Below are 22708 nucleotides of genomic sequence, written 5' to 3'. Positions count from 1 at the left end.
GCACCGCCGATGCTAAACTCGGGGTTTAACATTCGCGTGGAAATGGGCCGTGTGATTATCAAGTGGGATGATGGCGAATTAGTCGTCATTCGTTGCGTTCAAGCATCTTCAATGTCCGCCTCCGCCAGTCAGTCGCTTGTGTGACAAGCCCGCAGAGCCAACACACCCATAGGCGGTGTCACCTTGGTGCGTTACGCCAACAGGGAGCGTCCCCTCCGGCCTTAGCGCGAACACTCGAGGCCACAGCTGGTGCTGCTACCCCCCCCCCCCCCCAACAATCCGGCGCAGCGTTAACCCACAACACAAACTTCAAATCAAGACAGAACTTAAGATGAAACTGCGTGGCGGGAGAGAAGACGCAGGGCGACCGGCCACTGGGTGACATGTCCATCCATCACCACTCGCGCGAGTCAATTGGGGGGCTTTGGATGGTACCACTTGCGGTGGCAAATACGACGAGCCTCCACCGTAGGCAAGTGCCCAGCCTGAGCAGAAAGCCTCGTGTTAGAACCAATATCGTGTTTTTACACATTCCGGGGAACGTTTCATGGAGTACCAACACGTATCGCCAACAACGGCTGTATCATTCTCCATCCCAATACACTGCGATGCCCTCCTTCAACGACATTTATCTCACCAAGAACTACCCCGATGACCTTGCTATCGTACATATTTGTGATCGTGAGCTAACGCGCCACGATAAAATAATTGATAGCAATGGACACCCCGCGTAGTACCGACGCGCGATGTTTTGTCGCAACGGTTCAAGGTCTAAACACCTTGGCCGAATCATTGACCCCTAAAGGGCCTACACAAGCCAGGCTCTTCCGCCCTCAACTCTCCCGGGCGCCGCAAGGTCTCTCCAAGGGCCGGACACGGCAGCATGATCGCCCCGTCATCCGCGTCTCCTTCTAAGACCGACAACGACAACATCGCCGCTACTGCTGCTGCCGTGTTGCGGCTGCGAAGGGGGAGCCGTGAGGACGCCCTCTTACCTCGCTCTGCGCAGCACGAAGGGCAATGGAGACTCCGAGTCCGTGCAGAACCGCCGAACGGAAATGGCCAACCGGACGTGACGTCGGTTGCAGTGACATTTTTTTGTTGGTTTATTTTTATTAAATTTTTTGATAAGGGTTTTTTTAAACCAAGAACTGTATCGCGATGTATAATGAGACGCAATACTTTTGTGTCATATTTGATGGATTTTAATTGTGCGAGTTATTACGGGAAAAGTTGATTGGTTGCTCACGTGGTGGGGGGCGGAGGAGGGTGGGCAGTCACGTGGTAGTCGCTGCCTTAAAGGGAACTGGGAGGGAGTGAATTGGTCCGGTTTGGGTGGCTCAGCTGTAACCGGTCACGTCCCTTAAAGGAGTGGCTCTCCCAACGGTACGCTTATCGTAACACCACCTTATTACAGGTTATTAAAATCGATTTTTTTTTTGCAAAAACACATAACAGACGAAGTCACTGGCATGATGACCCTTCTTCATGTGCTGTGGGCAGCGCTATTGACGAATGTGTTTAGTCCACCGTTACTGCTATTCGTGTAAGTTCTCACAGCCAACCCCAGTTGACATTATTATTAGTTGACATGCTGCGTTTCACCAGAAGAGAGCAGCATCGTCACGCGATTTTGGACGATTTTTGACCCCCTCCCCACCCTTCGTCGCATGGCGTCACAAAAAGTCAGACCCCCCCCCCCTCAAATATGACGTCACAAAGCTCTGCCCCCCCCCCAAATAAAATATGCTTCAAATCGCTTTAAACTATTGTCATTGTAGTGCGTATTTAATGTGGCGCTGCACTCTGATGTTGTAGGAGAAAACATGTATTAAAAAGTCTATTTAATTAAGTAGAACGTGTTGTCTATATTTATTTAAAGTTGCGCATTTGATGTGACGTCACATTTCTCACCCCCCCCGCATCGTCACACATCGTCACAAATGTCTGACCCCCCCCCCCAGGTGCGTGACGTGATTTATGGACGGCCCCTCTGAGCAGAAAACAATTAATTTAATAATCGGAACGCAATAATTCAGCTGAAGGCGCCGATGTCGTCATAAACGTTGCGATTTCACAGCTTCTGGCATGAATTGTCGCACCCAAGAGGACGTGACGCGCACGCCGGCCATTGCTTGTCTTAAAGGACTCGGCGGTGATAGCGGGTGTGGTTTCGGGAGATCAGCCGTAACTCGGGTCATCCTTAAAGGAACACAGCTTTGGGCAATGTCTGTATCCCCATGTCCATGCTGCATCGGCAGGGAGCAGCATCCTCACACGTCCACGATTGGCTCTGGTGGCAGAGTTCAACTGTGTACAAACTCTGCACGCTGTAAACATTTGTGTATTATAAACACACACTTCATCCCAATGATATCAGGATTCGCTGCTACACCGATACAGAATCGTTACCTTGCCCCAACATTAGGTTGAAAATGTATAATTTGGACGGCCCAAAGTGCTAAATTGAAGTTGTTCTATTTAAAATTCCAGCTCTGTCTTCTCGAACCGCATGGGACAACCAGAATGATCTCCTGCGCTGGAGACGAGCTCCTTTGGTGCGTAAAAAATTCAACACACACACATACACACAACATTCCAGTGCAGTAGCGTGTTCGCCACTTGTGTGTATGTACTGATAGTGTTGAACTTCTTTCGCACCGCACGTAGCCAACCGCGCGAGTCGGAGGTGCGGGGGGAAGGGCAGCAGACCAAACACAAAGGAGCACTTCGAAAGGGATGAGCTTCAATCTGCGAGGCGGTGTGCGCGTAGCTTCGTGGTTTGAATGCATCAGGCTGGCTGCCCTATAGCTCAGTGGGCTTTACCTGGGATAATGCAACATAGGCGATAGTTTTATTTGTAGATTTTATTCAGCGATTTGTTTACCTTTGCTATACTTTCCACACGTATCGTGTTTTTTGGTGTTGTTGTTCTAACGTTCTGACCTGTACATCTGTAAAAAATAAAAACAGCTTCATAGCTCCGGTATAAATAAATATTCTGATTCTGATAATAATGTATGAAGCGTGCACATACAGGCCGTCTGCTTCACAGTGGATGTTAAAAGTCTCGTGACGCCATTGTGTGCTGGGCGCCGTGGTTCAAATTTGCCAAATTTGAAAAAAAGAAATCAACTCCCGTGTGACCTAACTCAGAATCAGAAGATGTATTTCTACTGGAGGAATCCGATGAGCTATGAAGCTCTTCTTTTCACAGATGCCCAGTGCAACAACTTAGCTGGCCCCTCTGAGCCATTGAGGCTTTCCTGCTTGGTGAACGCGATAACAACAGCTGGAGAAGAATGTGGGACCACAAATCAGCATCGACCGAATCTCAAAGAGATGCTGGCGCAGATAGTGCAGAGGCCGTCATGGCGCTGATTGCCAGATGTGGGCCCTCTTGAAACTTGACGTGGGCATTCTTGAAGATAAGTGCAGCCTCTTATCGTGACTCGCACACAGAGGCTGCTCGGCCACTCTGTCCCACGCACCCCTATCCACCATCACGGCAGTGCACCCCGAGATTCCAGCCACAGCTAACACACAACCAGTGTTATTTGAACCAATCCGTGGCCCCCCACTCTTCACTAAACTTTAATTGACCACCGCAGTGAAGCGGGGTGAAATATCTCCGATGACTGACTCAGCGTGGGTAGACCGTCTTGTCCTGTTTACAGCCGCCAGCCACTGGTGGAAACTACACATTCCTATGATAGGGGAGAAAACTGCCCATAGGACAACCACTGTTGACTTCCCCACAAAGTGGTATTTATTTTATTGACCACAGAAGGATGATGGGCTGAGTCAGCCACCAACCATGATTTCAACGGCTCGCCAGCATCGTTTTGCCGTTTCCTGGCGGCCCAAAGAGCAGGAGGCCTTTGGCCGGTGCGCGGAGCCCTGTGAAGAGCTGAAACACGCACACGAGCGTGCATTGCCGATCGCTTTTCCGCTTATACTAAAAAGTGTTTATGTCTATATTTGAAAAGTGCAAATTGTTACCGAAAGAACCAACGAGTATTGTTAAGGTTGTTACAATGTGTTATGCTTAGCGCTGTGAATGCATCAAAAAGCCACTTCTCCCAATGCGCTCTTAAAATATTTCAGACAAATCTCATAAAATCCGTCGGGTTGTTTGGGAACAAACCAACGACTCAAGGGAAAACGTCAAAATATTCAGGCGGCCTCCATTCACACTGGCGGTCAATTCACGAATTCATACTGAGAATTCAGACTGGCCAAGCATGAAGGCAATCAACGGCAGTTCGCACCGTGTTCCGATTGCCTGAGAAGAAACACATTCAGACGGCCTGGCAATGCAGGCACTGATTGAAAACTATGGCAGTTCGGAGACTGCCTGAGAATCCACTTCATGGTCGGTCTCCGCGAACGATACGCGGTCCCTAAACAGTTTGAAGGATTTCGGGTGATTTGCTTTCACAGCTGCCCGATGCGCTGCGAGTTGTACCGCGTGGTGTCTCAGACAACGCAAGAGCCCGGATAGCTCAGTCGGTAGAGCATCAGACTTTTAATCTGAGGGTCCAGGGTTCAAGTCCCTGTTCGGGCGTCAATATTTTGGTTTAAAAAAAACAACACGCGGTAACAACCCAAAAACACATCGGGGAACTTAAGCGGTACATCCGCGACAACCCGACGCAGTCGCATAATTTGCCTTTAATTGTTTTCAGCTTATTGCTAAAATAAATATTGCACAACATTCATATCCATCCGTGGTGCTACGGCAGTGGTGACATTGTCGCTTTCATGTAATCACAGGGACCAGTCCGCCAGTAATACAAACACTATTGACGTTACATCGTTTAGAGTTCACCAGAGAGTACTGATTTTACCGACCGAGGAGAGAATAATGATGATGGGTTGAGTGCATTTCCCTCTGTGAGTTTTGAGTAATGCACAAGCCAGAGCTGAGACGTTGTTTCGCGCGATCACGAAGTTGCTTCGAGGCACATCTGTGCGATTATTGTTTTACAATTGCAGTCAAATGTGCTCACCTCGTGCGCACAAGTGATGCACTTTCTCTGGGTACTCCACTTTCCTCCTAAATGAAGCAATCCAACAGTATCGCCCGGGCTGCATCAACAGCGGCCGCGAGCTGGCAACGCTACAAAATCATCGCTGAGGGAGAACGCGACCTGCTCACTTCGGTGCCTGAGGAAGCTCCCGACACGTGGAGCGGAACGTCGGACATCGTGCCGAACAACGCGCGGCACGGCCCAGATCATCACACCAGGGAGTTCGACCCGGCCACTCGTCGGTTCGGGTGACATTAGCACAAATACAGCCCGCTCACCAATGAAACAGAGGCAAGTTGAGAATTAAACCCCAGCGGAATTGAGACGTTTCAAGCGAGGGCTCTGCGTGTTTTTTTTGCTTTTTAATAAATGTGTAAACATTCCTCGGCGAAATGTTTCGTATATATGATCGGTGCCTCTAATTCCCTTTTGACGATAACGCTCCTCGCCGCCGACATATCTCTGCGCGAAGCAAGGGAACGTGCCATCAACAAACGCCCGGTGCAAGACGCCACCACAATACCAGCACGGCGCGCAGCTCGTCCGCTCCGCGTTGTCACGGCTCTGCGCTCGTCCCAGACACGCGAGATCGTAAACACACACACACACAGGGTTAGACGGAAACAGAGAGAGCATCTCAGTTCAATGTCAATACAAGGAGGCGACTCGCTTGTTTATCTCGGCCCGTGACGGATCGTCGTCGTTTGCGTTCCGAGTTCTAAACAGGTGCCCGACCTGGCGAAACCCAAAACAATCAAAACAACCGTCGCTTGTTGGAGCCCCCGACTGGGGCCTTCTCCACTACCCCCACGAGCACCCACGGGACCCACTCCGCTCCAACCGAGCGCTCGAACGCAAGCGCGGGAGACGAGCGTTCACCTGCGCGCCAGACGGACGATCGTCACGAAGAACTGATTTATTTCTTCAAGTGTGGCAAATTCTAACCGCGGCGTCCGGCACACAATGGCCTGCTCTTCTCCGAACGACGTCGCGAGATCTTTAACGTCCACTGTGAAGCAGACGGCGTGTATGTGTACGCCTAATGCACCCGCGGTGTTATCAGAATCAGATTACGTATTTATATTGGAGCTAGGATGCTGTTGTTTTTGTTTTGTGCAGATATCCAGGTCGGAACGTCACAACGACAAACAATACAAAAACACGATCGGAGTGCAAAGTATAGGAAACGTAAACAAATCGCGAAACAAAATCTACAAATAAAACTATAACTATGTTTCATCTTACCAGATAAAGCCCGCATAGCTAGGGCAGCCAGCCTGATGCATTCAAACCACGAAGCTACGCGGCAATTGCACAGGCGTGGAGTGAGGAACTCCCCCGACCATCGTGCACACACCGCCTTGCAGATTGAAAGCCCATCCCTTTGGAACGGCTTCTTTGTGTTCAGTCAAACAATACAAACAAAATCACGATAGGAGTGCAAGTCCAAAGCCGTCAAACTCGCCAACAACAACAAACAATACAAACAAACAGGATGGGAGTGAAAAGTGTATGAAAGATATGCAAAAGACTTAATGCAAATGCTAATAAAACGAAACTATGTTTTATTTTATCCGTAAAGCCCAATGAGTTGGTAGCTACTCTTTCAGAAGCGACTTCGCCACAAATGATATCTCAACGAAGTGGCTTAACACGTCGAAATTTAACGCAGACCAAAAAATATAATTAATCTGAAAGCGTGTTTCTGCACGAACCGTCTTCTACCACCTCCTTGTATCGGTGTACAGAACGCGGCATTCATCCCAGACTCGTTAGGGCGCTGCTGCCTGTCCCATCCTTCTGCCAACGAACACGGAGGTCGTGAGTTCGATCCCCGACCCTGACGACGCCTGTATATTTGGAGACCGCATGTCTCTCTCCCCGCGGGTCCTGCGGGGTTTCCCCTCCACGTTGAGAAACACGCGTTTAGAGTATTTGGCTGCTGTACATCTCCACGTGACAAGCCACTTCGTTGAGCTGTCATTTGTGATGGGCAGGTCGCTTCTGAAACACATTCCTGCTGCGGAGGGAGCTGGTAGGAACGTTGGGTTGCTCGGTCAATGGCCAGGGTCAACGGCGGCGTGGTGTATTCCGCAAATATGCCCGAATGTGAGGGCGGGCACAAGCCGAGTGTGAGTAGGTTAAACGTTGAGTTTTATAAGGGCACCACGGGGTGACCAGCCCCTCCTCACCAAGCCTCCCTCCCTCCCCACCCAGCCCCTCCCTCCCGACCCAGCCCCTCCCTGCACGACGGACGGACGGACACAACAATCCCCTGTGGGCTGGTGTCACCAGGAGGTTCCTACCAGTAAAATAGCTGCATAGCTCAGTGGACCGAACCTGCTAAAATAAAATAAATAGTTTAAAGGCATTTCATTGGCACCGTGAACGTGTTCAACCCTCGACAAGGCCTTTCCATTATTTCATCATCATAATTATTGTAATGATTATCTCTGCGCTTACAAAGCCTCACCGGGTCCCAAGCCCTCGTTGTTTAGGAGGGTCCTGTCACCTTTTCTCAGTGGGAGGGAGGGAGGAGGGGGCGACGATGTTGCTGCTTCTGCTGCTGTGCGCGATCCCCATTGAGCTAGTAATGTGCATGGGATATTTGGCCAATATCACTTCCATTGCATTTATTCTTGTTTAACAATGCAAGGGGACTTGAGAACACATGCGGGACAGGGTGAGTGGGTGGGTGGGTAGCGGGTAACGTGCAAACTCAAACTCCACGCAATAAAAAAAAGTGCCCGAGTCCGGAAACGAACGTGGGCCCGTGTTGCTGCGAGGCGCAAAGTGTGACCACTGCGTGCACCCTGCCGGCGCTGCGTGACCACAAGCGACGCCTCCGATCTCCCTGTTGCATACTCTTAGTTTTTTCGGTAAAATCACGTAGGTAAAAAATGAAATTAAATTAATAAAAGTAATAATAGAAATAAAATAATAAAAAAATAATAAAAATCACGACGTTTCGGAGGCAACACAAGTCTCCGTCAACAGGTGGGACCGTCACAGCTAAAATTACTGCAACTCCCTGTTGCAGTTGAAGCGCTCACTTTGTGAGTGCAGCAGACGGCCGTGCCCCCTCCCCCAGCTCACGATCGAGCGCTCGCCAATTGTCGGTACAAGAAGCGACGCCGAGTAGCGTCGTCGCTGCATTTCGTGCAGCGGGGGGAGGCAAATTGCGCGTGGCTCTGCCCCTGCTGGCTGCGCGAACACCGGGAGGCGTGCGAGGCATCGATGTGGGTTTGGATTTGTGTCTGTTGTGCAAAGGGATACAAGGCTGGTTGCCGTGCGGTGTCGGGGGTAAACTTTGGGGACTTGCAGAGCTGCGCCTTTTTCGGGCAACCGTCTGCGAATGAAAAGCAAAAATGTGCATCGTAACGTTCCTGATACTCGCACTCATTCCCCTATAAAGGCTCCGCTCACTCGCCCCCACTCCTCCTCTGCTGCGCCCCGTGGCCTCATTCATTGACGAAATCTCCCCCCTCCCACCTCCCCATTCAGCAGAGACCTTATCTCACCCTGCATGCGACTTTCCAACATCCTTCCATAGCGAAAACATTTTGGTTCCAAGCAGACTCAACCCGCCACCGTAAACAAACCCCAAATGCGCGTATAACGAAGTCGTAATCGCGCGAGGCATCGAGTGAGTGTGCATTGGGGGGGGGGGGGATGCACTCAATCCATCATCATCATCATCATCTCCCAGGTCGGTAAACTGAGTACTCTCTGATGAGCTGTAATTGATGGAGCGTGAACGGTGTTTGTGTCACGTTTGGACTGAACCCTGTCGTGGAAACGTGGAAACATCACCACTGCTTCAGCACCACGGATGGAGATGAGTGTTGTGCAATATTTATTTGAGCAATGGTAAGAAAACTATTAAATACAAATCATGCCACTGCGTAGGTTGTCGCGGTTGTGTTGCATAGTTCCCCCCATGTGCTTTCGGATTGTTACCGCGTGTTGTTTTTAAAATCCAAAATATTGACGCCCAAACAGGGACTTGAACCCTGGACCCTCAGATTAAAAGTCTGATGCTCTACCGACTGAGCTATCCGGGCTCTTGCATTGTTTGAGACACCACGCGGTACAACCCGCAGCGCATCGGGCAGCTGTGAAAATAAATCACCCGAAATCCTTCAAACTGTTTAGGGACCGCGTAACACTATGATACATCTCCTTTACCAGTGGCAAAATATAGTAATAGGTTTTTACCCTTTCAACTGGTACAAAAACTGATACCTTTGTATAATAAAAACTGATACCTTTGTATAATGGTATCAGTTTTGTACCAGTTGAAAGGGTAAAACCCTACTACTATATTTTGCCACTGGTGAAGGAGATGTCTCATAGTGTAAATGCTTACCCCGAGCTCTCAATACTCTGATAGTGCGCTGTCTTTGAGTTGTACGCCTTTTGGCGTCATCTGGTCCAACACCAATGGAGACTAGGCTCTAAGAAAAGCTGTCTCGGGTGTGGACCAATCAACTTCAAGGACAGTGCATATCATTATCATTATCAGAGTTGTTTATTTTTGTTTGCATTTTGACTGCTTGTGCTGTGGTTATTGCAAACATGATCCCTTGTATAAAGGTATCAGTTTTTGAACCGCGTAACCGACCATGAAGTGGATTCTCAGGCAGTCTCCAAACTGCCATAGTTTTCAATCAGTGCCTGCATTGCCAGGCCGTCTGAATGTGTTTCTTCTCAGGCAATCGGAACACGGTGCGAACTGCCGTTGATGTCTTCATGCTTGGCCAGTCTCAACATTCTCAGCCTGAATTCGTGAATTGACCGCCAGTGTGAATGGAGGTCGCCTGCATCTTTGGGCGTTTCCCTTGAGTCATCGGTTTGTTCCCAAAACAGCTCCACTGGTTTTAGGAGACTTTGTCCGCAACATTTTAAGAGCGCATTGAGAGAATCGGCTTTGGGATTTACCGCGGCGCAAAGTACGACACGTTTCAACAACCGGAACAATTTGCACTTTTCAAATATAGCCGTACACGCTTTTAAGCATCAGCGGCAGGCAGAGCGAGCGGCAGGCAATCTGACGTTCGCGGAGTTCAACTCCTGGTCGGGGTGTTGACTCCGGGGTCGATACAATAAATACCGCTTTGTGAGAAAGTCAACGACGGTTGTCCTATAATCAGACTCGCCCCCGCCACAGGAATGCCGATTTTCCACCACTTGCCCAGGGCTGTAAACGAGAGATGTGAGCATCAATGCCTCATTCCTCGTTTGAGCAGGAAATTTCCGTTTCGGCAGCTGAAAAAAAAACACATGCTGAAAAGAAACACACGTGCGCACACACACACATATATATTTAAAATGTATTTATAAACCTGACCTTATGTTATATATTCATAAAGTGACCTTGTATATGTTGTTTTACCCTAACCCCGGCGAGTAAATGGCTTCGTGCGGAATTGCCAGGAAGCTGAAGGAGAACAAACCAATCCAACAATGCGTCGCTGCTAGCGCCGCAATGTCAAAACACACGTAGACAACCTCCCGTTGTCTTCCTCTCAAACATAAAGGCGAGAAGCAGGGGGGGGTGTGGGGGGTAGTGTTGGGAGAGGGGCTGGGGGGGGGTCAGGCATTGTTCGCGGTAGCGCGGACGTGCGGGTCACGGGCGGACCGCGGGAAGTCCCCAGCGCAGCGGCTGCGTCAATGCGTCGGGGCTCGTTCCACTCTCGAGAGGAATCAAAGAGAAGCCGCCCAGAGGCTTCGAGCGAACACCCCGCAGAGATAACGTCGCGCGCCCGCATGTCCGGACGGTCACGCACACCACCACCACCACCACCACCGCTGCCGACACCACCACCGCCACCGCCGCCGCCACCACCACCACCGACACCGCCACCACCACCACCGCTACCGACACCACCGCCACCACCGCCGCTACCACAACCACCACAACCACCACCACAATCACCACCACCGCTACCGACACCACCGCCACCACCGCCACCACCACCGCCACCACAACCACCACCGCCACCACCACCACCACCACCGCCACCACCGCCACCACAACCACCACCGCCACCGCCATCACCACCACCGCCACCACAACCACCACCGCCACCACCACCACCACCACTGCCACCGCCACCACCACCGCCACCTACGCGCCCCGAGACGATGCTCAGGGTCTCGGTGAGGCCAGCGGCCGCGTCACGCGGACTGGACACAGCCCCAAGGAGTGGCGGCGTCAGTCACGTGGAGATACACAGAGACCCGCAGAGTTGCATAGAGACCCGCAGAGTTCAATGGAGATCTAGAGAGTTCTACAGATACGCCTAAGAGCTGCACAGAGACCCGCAGAGTTCAATGGAGATCTAGAGAGTTCTACAGATACGCCTAAGAGCTGCACAGAGACCCGCAGAGTTCAATGGAGATCTAGAGAGTTCTACAGATACGCCTAAGAGCTGCACAGAGACCCGCAAAGTTCAATGGAGATCTAGAGAGTTGTACAGATACGCCTAAGAGCTGCACAGAGACCCGCAGAGTTCAATGGAGATCTAGAGAGTTGTACAGATACGCCTAAGAGCTGCACAGAGACCCGCAGAGTTCAATGGAGATCTAGAGAGATGTACAGAGACGCTAGGAGTTGCATAGAGACTCGTAGAGTTACGTGGACACTCGTTGAGTTAAACAGAGATTTTTATATTATTTATATTATTTCAGCTGCGTAAGTTCCGATTGAACCGAGCGGCTCTGTTACACGTACGGCAACGGTCCCCAGAGCGTTGGCAGTGGTGGCGGTCACGGGACAATGCAGGGTCGGAATGTGCCAACTAACAAAAATAACAAATCATTGGCATGAAACCCACGCCGACCCTCGCTGCAAGCGGTACAGTCTACGGTGCTTAAATACAAAATAGAAAAAAACGGCGTCAAACAAAACATTCCGTCACAGGCGCGTGTAGGTGACAGTGGCGGCGGTGATCCGAGTAGCCAGGCCCTAACACACACAAGTCGGGTGACGAAGGTGATGTGAATAATCGTTTAGCACTGTTGGTATTCGCGCTATTCTTAGAGTACAAAGGCGTTTTGCTCCTCACTGCAGTAGTTCCCCAGGAGGGGTCACGCTGCTCTGTGTAACCCCAACCTGGTCATTCGTGGGAATTCGTTTTAAAGGTTTTGGAAAACTTGGACCGTGATGCCGGCATATATGGCCTACTCATTCAGAGCGACGTCCGTGAATCTTTAGTAATGACCAGGGTGGCCTTACAGATTCCAACCTATAACCTTTGCAGCAAACATCTAACGCGTTAGCGCTAGGCCATGTCACCACCACCAAGACTTCTCATACGTGTAATATTATTCACTCTTTCTTTTGCACGACACAACCAAGCCACATTGGGACCTTGCTAAGACATCTCTACTGCGTTTTTAGCAGGGGCCAGGTGTTTTTTCCACTGCAGAAGCCGAGCCGAGCCGCTGATGTCACGTGCAGCGAACGAAACGATTTGCAATTAGACGCGGCGGTGTGCTCACAGTGTACCCCACGCCTGGCCCTGCTTGGCCCCTAGCCAGATTCAGATGCCTTGTGAGGCCAGCGTAGCACGGTTTGGAAAATCAGCTGTAATTGTACGGACTCCGTGCTAGCTCGGCTTGAAGGATCTGGAAAAGAACTCGCAGCTTATCCTCATTCGAGTTGCAATTATCTACCAAAATTGTCCTGACGTAGATAACAATATTATTGAGGCTCTATACATCTCTAAAGATTACAACAACAGTAGTCATGAGGCTAAGTTAGGCTTTCGTGAGTAAAAATTTTAAACCTTATCATAATAATGATAAAAGAAAGATTGAAATTCCTTCGTACACTGCTGCGTATAATACATTTTATTATAATAAGTTATTTGTTTAATTTTTATGGAAATATGGCATGCGCTAATCTAGTTGGAACACACGACCTTTGCGTGAGAAGTTGCTTAACGTTCAGAAATCTCTGCCTGATCATTCTCAAAACATTTTGACTTCCAATTTGCGGGTTCACAACGAGGGACAGGCAGGGGGTTGGCCGCGGGTCACCGTGGGCGTGCGAGCGGCGATTTGTCGCTAAGCGGAGGCGAGGAAAGAGGTCTCTCTAAAATTATCTTTCCATTTTTTCCACACCGAAAAAATAAACCCCCCTCCCCCCAACATAATCTGAGCTGCAAATAACAAAAAAAAGTAAGTTGTGGAAAATTCCGAGCGCTTTGTAAGAGAATATCAACAGCAGCATTGTAGCACGTGGAATATTTCCAGGCAGACATAGGGAGCATGGTGTGGGTATCGCATGAAAGAGCGATCTTGTGATGAACGCATTGACGAAGGGGTTTATGCAGTTCTCAATTTTACACCGGTGTTGGTGGCCGTGAGCGGGAATCGAACTCGGGTGGCCGGGTTCGTAGCGCAGCGCGCTAACCACTACACTACGATAATAGATTTCTCTCCTTTTTTCTGGCAACAAAACAGCTGTGTTAAGTTGTTAAAACACCAAACTGAAACCTTTTACGAGGAATCATGTCTGCATTAACTACAATGCTTATGTTCAGAATGCAAACAAAAAACATGCTCTGATAATACATGCATTGTTCTTGAAACTGATTGGTCCACACCAGAGACAGCTTTCTCTTGAGCCTCGTCTCAAACGGTGTTAGACCAGAGGACGCCAAAAGGCTCTCCACACGGGTGTTGCGCACATGACAGACAACGCACGCACACACACAGACACATTCCCGTTTTTATTTTGGATAGAAAATAAAGAATAACGCGCAGCCCTCTGTAAATCCACTGCTTTATGAAGGAGCCCACACGCCGTGTCAGTCGTCTGGGTTTTGTTTGACCACGTTGGTCAATGCTGCTTGGTGAACGTGAGACACAGACCCGCTTCCGAATCGGTCTCTTTCTGCGTCTTCCCTCGCACTCTTCCACTTTGGGACGTCTTCCTCCCATCGTCTCGATTAACTCTCTTATAATGAAAAACGTTGTCCAATTTAATACACGTGTAACACGCTTGGACAGCGCTGCTTATCGCTGGCCGCTTGACGTTTTGGGGCTTTTGGGCCACTGTGTTTATTGACCCAGGCACCTCGGTTTGGTGACCGGGGTCGTAACGGAGTGTTGCTAACCACTGCACCACCGCTCCTTTGTTGCTAATACCACCGCCATTAATGTATAGGCGTCGTGTTCTCAGGGCGTTCTCATCGTGTAGCAGCGTCGTCGGCCACGATCAATCCACTGCTGGATGAAGGCCTCCCCAAAGCCATCGCGATCTCTCTTGATCCTGCCATGGAACAGTGCACCCGGCACGCGAGCGCAATCCATGGCTCCATCTCCACGGAGGGCGTCTTCTCAGACGCGTTCCATTCCACGGCTGCCACTCCATTTTTATTCTTCACCATCGGCCGTCATCCCTTCTCGTCCTGCCCAAACCCCGCTTTTACATTTATTAACGGGTCGAAATGATGCGTGTGTTCATGAACCTGCGTGTGTTCTGCGGCCCAATCGTGCATCTCAGTGTGAACCCCAAAGTCTGCATCTCAGTGTGAACCCAGAGCCTGCACATCAGTGTGAACCCAGAGTCTGCATCTCAGTGTGAACCCAGAGCATGGATCTCAGTGTGAACCCCAGAGTCTGCATCTCAGTGTGAACCCAGAGCCTGGATCTCAATGTGAACCCAGAGCCTGGATCTTAATGTGAACCCAGAGCCTGCATCTCAGTGTGAACCCAGAGCCTGGATCTTAATGTGAACCCAGAGCCTGCATCTCAGTGTGAACCCAGAGCCTGGATCTCAATGTGAACCCCAGAGCCTGCATCTCAGTGTGAACCCAGAGCCTGGATCTCAATGTGAACCCCAGAGCCTGGATCTCAGTGTGAACCCAGAGCCTGGATCTCAGTGTGAACCCAGAGCCTGGATCTCAATGTGAACCCCAGAGCCTGCATCTCAGTGTGAACCCAGAGCCTGGATCTCAGTGTGAACCCAGAGCCTGCATCTCAGTGTGAACCCAGAGCCTGCATCTCAGTGTGAACCCAGAGCCTGCATCTCAGTGTGAACCCAGAGCCTGGATCTCAGTGTGAACCCAGAGCCTGCATCTCAGTGTGAACCCAGAGCCTGGATCTCAGTGTAGACCCCAGAGCATGGATCTCAGTGTGAACTCAGAGTGCATCTTCTTTTGATGCTTCCCATGCGCTTGTTTTGTCCCATCGTCTTTTCCACTAATGACCGCGCTCCCTCCCCGTGGACGGACTGATCCCTCCAGGAACGCATTCCCAATTCCACCCCCCTACTGCTACAGGAGCCGCGTTCATGACGCCCGAGCGAGGCGTTCGCAGGCGGCTGCAGTCAGCCGTGCCGAGGCCCCGGTTGTCGATCGTCTGGGGCCTGGCCTCTCAGGGGGACGCTGCTGTTTACGCTGCTTCTCTCTCTCTCTCTCGCTGCGCAAGGGCGTGGGCCTTTCCTGAGCGAGATCGCTGATCAGCCCATCCGGCCCGGGGTTTCCTTCTCAGCTCCCCAGCGGTAGCCTCCTCCTCCCCCCCCACCCCGCCCTTCGGAGGCCACGGCTCCTGTGCATCTCGCATCAGCTTGACCCCGTGCGGGGGGTCACCTGATGTTGCTTCTCTCTCCCAGTGGGGCGCGGTGTTCCATCAACGACCTCCGCCTTCCCTCTCGGCGCCGAGCCTCAAATGTCCATCACCTCCCCCCCTCCTCTCACCACTTTGCGCGATTAGATCATCCGAGTGGGGGAGTGGAAAAGTTGTGCAGGCGCGGCGCTGCAAGTGCTCGTTTCGTGCCACTGCTTGCGGAAGCGACTCCACGAGAGGGAGCTCCTCGAGAGGAGAGAGGCAGACCGCTTGGAAAGGGTGGGATGACTCACGCTTTAGCCGCAGGAATAATTAACACGCTGTCCATCAGTGAGCAACAAGCTTTATTTAAACGGAGCATCTCCGTCATTAACATTGCCTTATAAGAGGGACATTGTAAATTGTTGCGCTCACGTTGAAGGCAGTGGCGGCTAAACAATCGGAGATGGATATTTCCAAGCGTTTATATAAACACCACAGAGTCTTGTACCAAGAAAAATGAATGCGGGACTGACGTTCACCCCCCGCACCTCGGATTAGCATGGTTGGCTACGTACGGTGCTAAAGAAGTTCAACGTACATGTATAATTACTACCCTCTAATGCAGTGGCTCTTAAACTTGACTGCAGCCTTGCACCCCTCTGGTTCTCAATCAATAATGTTAATAAATAAATAGATTCTAGATTTGAAGTTTTCGTGACTGCACGGATCCATGTTCTTTCGGTTAATTCACGTGGGTGAACATTTAAAAAAATAAAAAATAGAAATAAATAAATCACGACATAAATTTTATTAAACAAAGTAGTTGGACTTACGTGCCCATGCACAACTTGTGTTTCGACGATTTACATTCCAAAAAGATCTGGGCCACGTCCCGCACCCCCGGAAAGGATGAAGAAGAACCACTGCTCTAGATGTTCTCGTGGCTGTCCTGAGTAGCTGTCGGGTGTGTTGTCGCGATCGCACCGCGTGTTTTGCTTTCGACACGAGGTCCGACGTTTCGCTCCACGTGCCGGGAGCTGAAATTTCAGTTCCTGCGGAAGCTCCGAGCACGTTGAGTTAAAACGTCGGACCTCGTGTTGCCAGACAACACGCCGTAGGATAGCGAAAGCGCATCGGAGAGCTTGGACAGGGACTCTGTTTTTAAAATGCAAAGTTCGTTCCAAAAACGGCGCAAGTGATTATTTTGCGTGTTGTGTTTTGCGTCAAACTCTGGGGGCCATTTGTCACGGGCAGGGTGCTTGCCTGGACACATCTGTACACGTCTGGAAGTTCACCAGCATTGTCTGAAGCAAGCCCGACTCGGCCGAATGTCTAAACTGCTCCAAGAGTTTGCTTTGTGTTGAAACCCAATGCTGCTGACGAGACCACAACAATACTTGAAATAGATCAAGTTGTTGTTGTTGTAGTAATGGAGGCGTCTTGCATGCTCGTTCGCGATTTTGTTTTGCCCAACCCTGGATGGTGCAGCAGCAGCAGAGCAGCAGCAGCGGTGGTAACAGCAGCGCAGCAGCGGCGGCAGCAGCAGCGGCGGCAGCAGCAGCAACGCAGCAGCAGCAGCAGCGGTAGCAGCAGCAGAAGGACGCCGAGAGTGGCCGTGTCCCCGCCGTGGCCGCCCCCTCGGTGCCTCCAGACCCGAGATGCCCCCGACTCGTAGGCGACCCATATTCCGCACGCAATCCGTGTCGACCACGTGCTCCTTGCGCGTTATTTAGGGCGCCCGGACATTTACAAACATTTACAAACATTCCCCTGGTGGCCACGCCACGGCCAACAGCTTCCCCCTGCAATTTCCTGCCATTTATTTCAATGTTTGTTTACGAATTTTTTGGTTGTTGTAGTCTGTAGTTGTGGATTTCCCCCCCTCCCTCCCTCCCCACCACCACCACCACACTCCCCCTGTGTCGCCTCCTCCCCCGTGCGTGGGTTTGAATTCAGACTCAAGAGGATTTCATTTCAGCTGTTCAGGACCCATTCAGCTGTGCCACGCGGAGTTCCACAGCAGGACCCACGATTCGTCGGCAGCGGCGGCCGTAACAGGGACATCGCAGTTGAATCGACATCCTCGAAGACTCATAGAGTTGCACAGCGAGTCGTAGAGTTACACAGAGACTCATAGAGTTACATAGCGAGTCGTAGAGTTACACAGAGACTCATAGAGTTACATAGCGAGTCGTAGAGTTACACAGAGACTCATAGAGACACACAGCGAGTCGTAGAGTTACACAGAGACTCATAGAGTTACATAGCGAGTCGTAGAGTTACACAGAGACTCATAGAGACACACAGCGAGTCGTAGAGTTACACAGAGACTCATAGAGTTACATAGCGAGTCGTAGAGTTACACAGAGACTCATAGAGTTACACGGAGACTCATAGAGTTACATAGCGAGTCGTAGAGTTACACGGAGACTCATAGAGTTACACGGAGACTCATAGAGTTACACGGAGACTCATAGAGTTACATAGCGAGTCATAGAGTTACACAGAGACTCATAGAGTTACATAGCGAGTCATAGAGTTACACAGAGACTCATAGAGTTACATAGCGAGTCATAGAGTTACACAGAGACTCATAGAGTTACATAGCGAGTCATATAGTTACACGGAGACTCATAGAGTTACATAGCGAGTCATAGAGTTACACAGAGACTCATAGAGTTACATAGCGAGTCGTAGAGTTACACGGAGACTCATAGAGTTACACAGAGACTCATAGAGTTACATAGCGAGTCATAGAGTTACACGGAGACTCATAGAGTTACACGGAGACTCATAGAGTTACATAGCGAGTCGTAGAGTTACACGGAGACTCATAGAGTTACACAGAGACTCATAGAGTTACATAGCGAGTCATAGAGTTACACGGAGACTCATAGAGTTACACGGAGACTCATAGAGTTACACGGAGACTCATAGAGTTAGCTAGAGATCTATGTCCGGTACCTTGACCTTCTGAGTCACAGATGCATGTTGGTGTCTGTGTGTCAGTCGCGGGTTTTGGGGGGTGGAGGGAGGCTGGAGGGGGCTGAGCCCCCCCTGTTGGAGGATCATCTCCACACCCCCCCCCCCCCGACTCAATGTATTTATAAAGATGTACATACAAGCAGACTCCATTAGCTGTAATCATTTAAGCGTTGGGCGTTGCAGCTTTCCCTCACATTCACATGAGGGATGAGGGAGGGGGGGTGAGGGAGGGGGGATGAGGGGGGTGGGGGAGGGGGGGTAAGGGGGGAGGGGGGTGAGGAGGGGGGGTGAGGGAAGGGGGGTTATTATTTTGGGGCTTTCCGTTGGGGTGGTCACGTGGCCTCGCGGCGGCGCGTCCACCGTTTGCTGCCGAGATTCGCGGTTCGAATCCGGCGGCCGCCCTGGCCATTGCGTGCCTGCGTCGTGGTCCCAAGTTTACAACAACAACAGAAATGAAATATTACAACGCTGGTGGAAATAACAACAAATATAATTTTGTATCAATCGTTGCAACCCGACTGCAAAACAAAAACAAATAGAGGAACACTTGTTAGGAGGCTCCTGAAAAAAAAGCGGTCATGAGACTCAGCGAGGCCTTTCCTGGCTAAACAAGCGCAGTCGTAATAACAACAACAACAACAGCGGGTCCACCCACAAATTAATGGAGCAATCGCGCAATTATCCCAATCGTGCAATTACCTCCCCTGGCTTCGCCCTCCGTAGGAACACGTTACAAACCCATCCCGGGGTCGTTCCTTCTGCCCTAAATGAGGCCGAACGCCCCGGGGTCATGAGCACTCGAGTGTAAGAACCTCCAAATGGGGGGGGGGGGGGATCCTGCGCTCCGAGTGGGTCAAAGCGCACCGAACGATTGAGCGCACCCTTGCAAACGGACAACAACGGAGACACCCCCAAGATAAAAGCCGCTCGCGTTCAGAACGAGGCCACGTGGTAAATGCGTGACGGCCATTTTGTCCCGGCTGGCTGCTCGCAAACTCCTCGAGTGGAATTTTCCATCCCCGGGTCCCGTCCGTCACTTTAGGTCGCGGTCCGCGGGTTTCGGTGTGGCCTCTGGCAGTCTCTGGCTGTCACGGCCGGGCGCGCAGGAAGGAGGGAGGGGTAATGTTACAAAGGCGGTCCCGAGTGCAGTTCATTGCTCCAGGGGGCGACACAGTGAGCCGATGAGGCTCAGCGGCAGCGCGGGCGGCTCGCAATCGGAAGGATGCGAGATGAAATCCTGGCCGCGGGGTTTGACTCAGCCCATCTTCTTGGTCGATACAATGGGGACTATAATGACGGGTTTTTTTTGGGGATCAGATCGCGTAACTATATAAATGTGTCGTTAAAACCCGCGATCCAACCCACGAAAACAAACCTTTACTGTGGATGATATTGGTCGCGAAAGTCTCCTCCTGCGTGCTGAACTGATAACGAGGACCGCTTCGTGGGGAACTCAACAGCGGATGTTCTCTGGAGAGACTCCCGCCCTCCCTCCCTCCCCCGGCCATAGGAATATGGAATGTCCACCACCGGCGCAGGGCTGCCAAGCGGAGTTGAGCTCCAATGCCCCAATGCTCATTTGAGCAGGAGATCACATTGACGCCTTGACTTTAAATAATTATTTGAAGGCAAGTTTCTTGACAGGGGGTGGGGGTGGGAGGGGGGTTTGACCGATCTGCTAGTAGACATCGTGACAGGCAGTTGAACACGTAGCAGGCTTTCACGACCAATATCATCCATAATAGAGGTTTTGGGTTAGATCGCGTGCTAGTGACGAATTGGCCACGTTCTGTTGACGTGACAACCCTTACTAGTTGGCTGTGTCGGGTGGTGGCGGGTTTAACGACACATTTATATATTTACGCGATCTAACCCAAAAGCTTTATTATGAATCCCGAAAGTTCCCCGAGTGTGATTGTGATTACACTTTACAGAAACCTCAAGTGCTGGTGACGTATTGCTCACGGCGAGTCCTTCGTGCGGCACGTGAGTGGGTGACGAGGTGGCAGGAGTCCAGCACGACCAGGGTGGCACGAGCTTCGTGGAGAGAGTCACGGGCAGGAGGAGGAGGAGGAGGGCAAAGCCTTGAACCTGGATTTGAACTTGTGCGGGGGCATCAGCAGCGCAGACGACCAGAGGGGCGGAGAGGTTGCGGTCTGTACTCGTCTTCAAATGTCACGGCCAAAGGACGCAGCTCTGCAATGCCTTGCTCTCACCACTGCTGGCGGAAAGGGCTCCTCTACTCGGGGGGAGATTTAGAGAGCCCCCTCTACAGGGTGTGTGTGGCCTACTTTGACGCAGTGTGCATGTATGTCAAACTTCTCTCGCACCGTACGTGACGCCAGCCGTGATCATCGCAGGCGCGTGCCACGCTCGCCTCGCGTCTTGGAGGAGTCGCAGTCCCCACGCCGCGCGCGACCTGCGGGACCCACTCGCTGCGCTGCGCATTTCTATGTTTACGCGAGGGGCCAGGTAAACTCAAATGCCCCCGTGAAGCCCGCACTCACACCTTCTGGTGCCAAATGTCGTGTCGACGTCGCTAAAATGCGGTGCCGGACAGAGCAGCGCGGTGGCTAATGCCCACGCACAAAACAAAAACCTGGGGCCCTGAGACGAGACGCCGACTTGGGCCCCCCACTCCGAGCACCCCGCCACCACCCCCCCTCGCCACCCCCTCCGCCCATTGAGTGCGACTCGCAGTATGGCCGGGCAGGTACCCCCACGGTCAATGTCAACAAGTCGCGCTCGTGCGTAAGAGTGACGTTCGAGGGGCGATCGAGCGTGGCAGTGGCGATCCCTTATCCCGCGAGCTCGTATCCATGCGGGCGATCTGCCCTCAGCCCCTCCGCTATCTCCCGTGGGGCCGTGGATGCGGGCACGGCGAGCGGGCACCACCGGCACGAGCAGCGCGCAGTGTCGAGTATTGGGAGGCTGCTCTGAATATCCGCGTGCTGGCGATGATGATGATGATGACAAGCCACGTCGCTGAGCTATCATGTGTGACAGGCAGGTCGTTTCAGGGGGGGGGGAGATCTGTATAGAGCTCAGTGGGGGGGCTTTACCTGTGTAAAATAAAAAATAAAGTGGTATCGTTTTTAGAAGCATTCGTTCGTGAGCCATCAGCAGCAGCAGCCGCGATGTTACCGTGCCGAGCGGCAGCGGCCGCCCTGGTTAATACCGCGGGTTCTTACCACCCCATGCGACTGCTCTGAGTTGTCACCGCGCTCGACCATCCACCAGGCGACTTTGAAGAGGCTGCCGGGTCACGCTCGCCGCTTCGCAGTGGCCGTGCGGTGTCACGAGGGTCACGGAGCGTCCTTGCCAAATGTGAAACAACAATTTTTTTTCGCAAATTACTTGGTTGGGTAAAACCACAAACTAACATAGCCCCCCACCGCCCCTCTCATTACATGTTTTACTTTCCTCCACAATCAGAGTATGTGTCTGCTGCTACAAATGTGCACGTGACAAGCCACTTGGTTGAGCGATCATGTTGTGGCCAGGTCGCTTCTGAAAAAGAGCTACAAGGCTCAGTGGGGCCTTAGCTGGGAAAAGTAGAAAAAAATAAAGTAGTCGTGCAAGGCGGTGTCAACAAGATGCGTCGTGAAAGACCCAACGCAGAAGATCCCTGGGTTTGAGTTTCCACGAAGCTCACGGTCCACCCTGAATCGCATCCACTGCACAAACCGTGGCGGTAGATGCGGACACTCGTTGCACGCATGGAAAATACATCAAAGAGAAAACTCTTCGAGTGTGCGACTGTGGTCGTCTAAGACAGGCCGTGGCGACGTGCAAACGACGCAGTGGCCGGCCCACAGATACGGAGGTGGACGTCGCAGCGACTCCGATGCAACCTGATGCGGTTATCCGGCCTGACCACCTGAATGTGAAAGCGTGAGTCGTCGTGCTGCATCGACATCAGCCGTGCGAAATAAGAATAAGACGAAGAAGATATAGAAGAAGAATTAGATAAAGACGAAGAAGAGGATAAATAAAATAAATAATATAAAGAAGAATAAGAAGAATATAAATATGAAGTAGATACAGAAGAAGCCGAAGAAAAAGATAAAAAAGAAAAATAAGATAAAAAGAAAATAAATTAAAGAAGAAGATAGAGAAGATAAAAA

General features: G+C 51.3%; 1 protein-coding gene and 2 non-coding genes across 4 annotated transcripts in view; 1 reads left to right on the top strand and 2 right to left on the bottom strand.

Annotated features, from left to right (window-relative positions):
* Positions 1–22708, bottom strand: part of COX6B1 (cytochrome c oxidase subunit 6B1) — a 215377-nt gene that overhangs the window by 4801 nt on the left and 187868 nt on the right. Inside the window, exon 1 of one of the 2 annotated variants that reach the window (XM_078867239.1) lies at positions 996–1071. The exons of the other annotated variant lie outside the window; for it this stretch is intronic. The gene's annotated coding sequence lies outside the window, so the exon portion shown is untranslated. Of the gene's footprint in view, positions 1–995; positions 1072–22708 lie in introns of those variants that run through there. 2 annotated transcript variants of the gene reach the window in all.
* Positions 4495–4567, top strand: TRNAK-UUU (transfer RNA lysine (anticodon UUU)). The gene has a single exon. It is a non-coding gene; the product is annotated as a tRNA-Lys (tRNA).
* On the bottom strand, positions 9025–9097 carry TRNAK-UUU (transfer RNA lysine (anticodon UUU)). Its single transcript has one exon. It is a non-coding gene; the product is annotated as a tRNA-Lys (tRNA).

Source organism: Lampetra fluviatilis, chromosome 23 (assembly GCF_964198595.1).
Source record: "Lampetra fluviatilis chromosome 23, kcLamFluv1.1, whole genome shotgun sequence".
In the NCBI taxonomy this organism is placed as follows: Eukaryota; Metazoa; Chordata; class Hyperoartia; order Petromyzontiformes; family Petromyzontidae; genus Lampetra; species Lampetra fluviatilis.
This window is presented reverse-complemented; position numbering and strand designations above follow the sequence as displayed.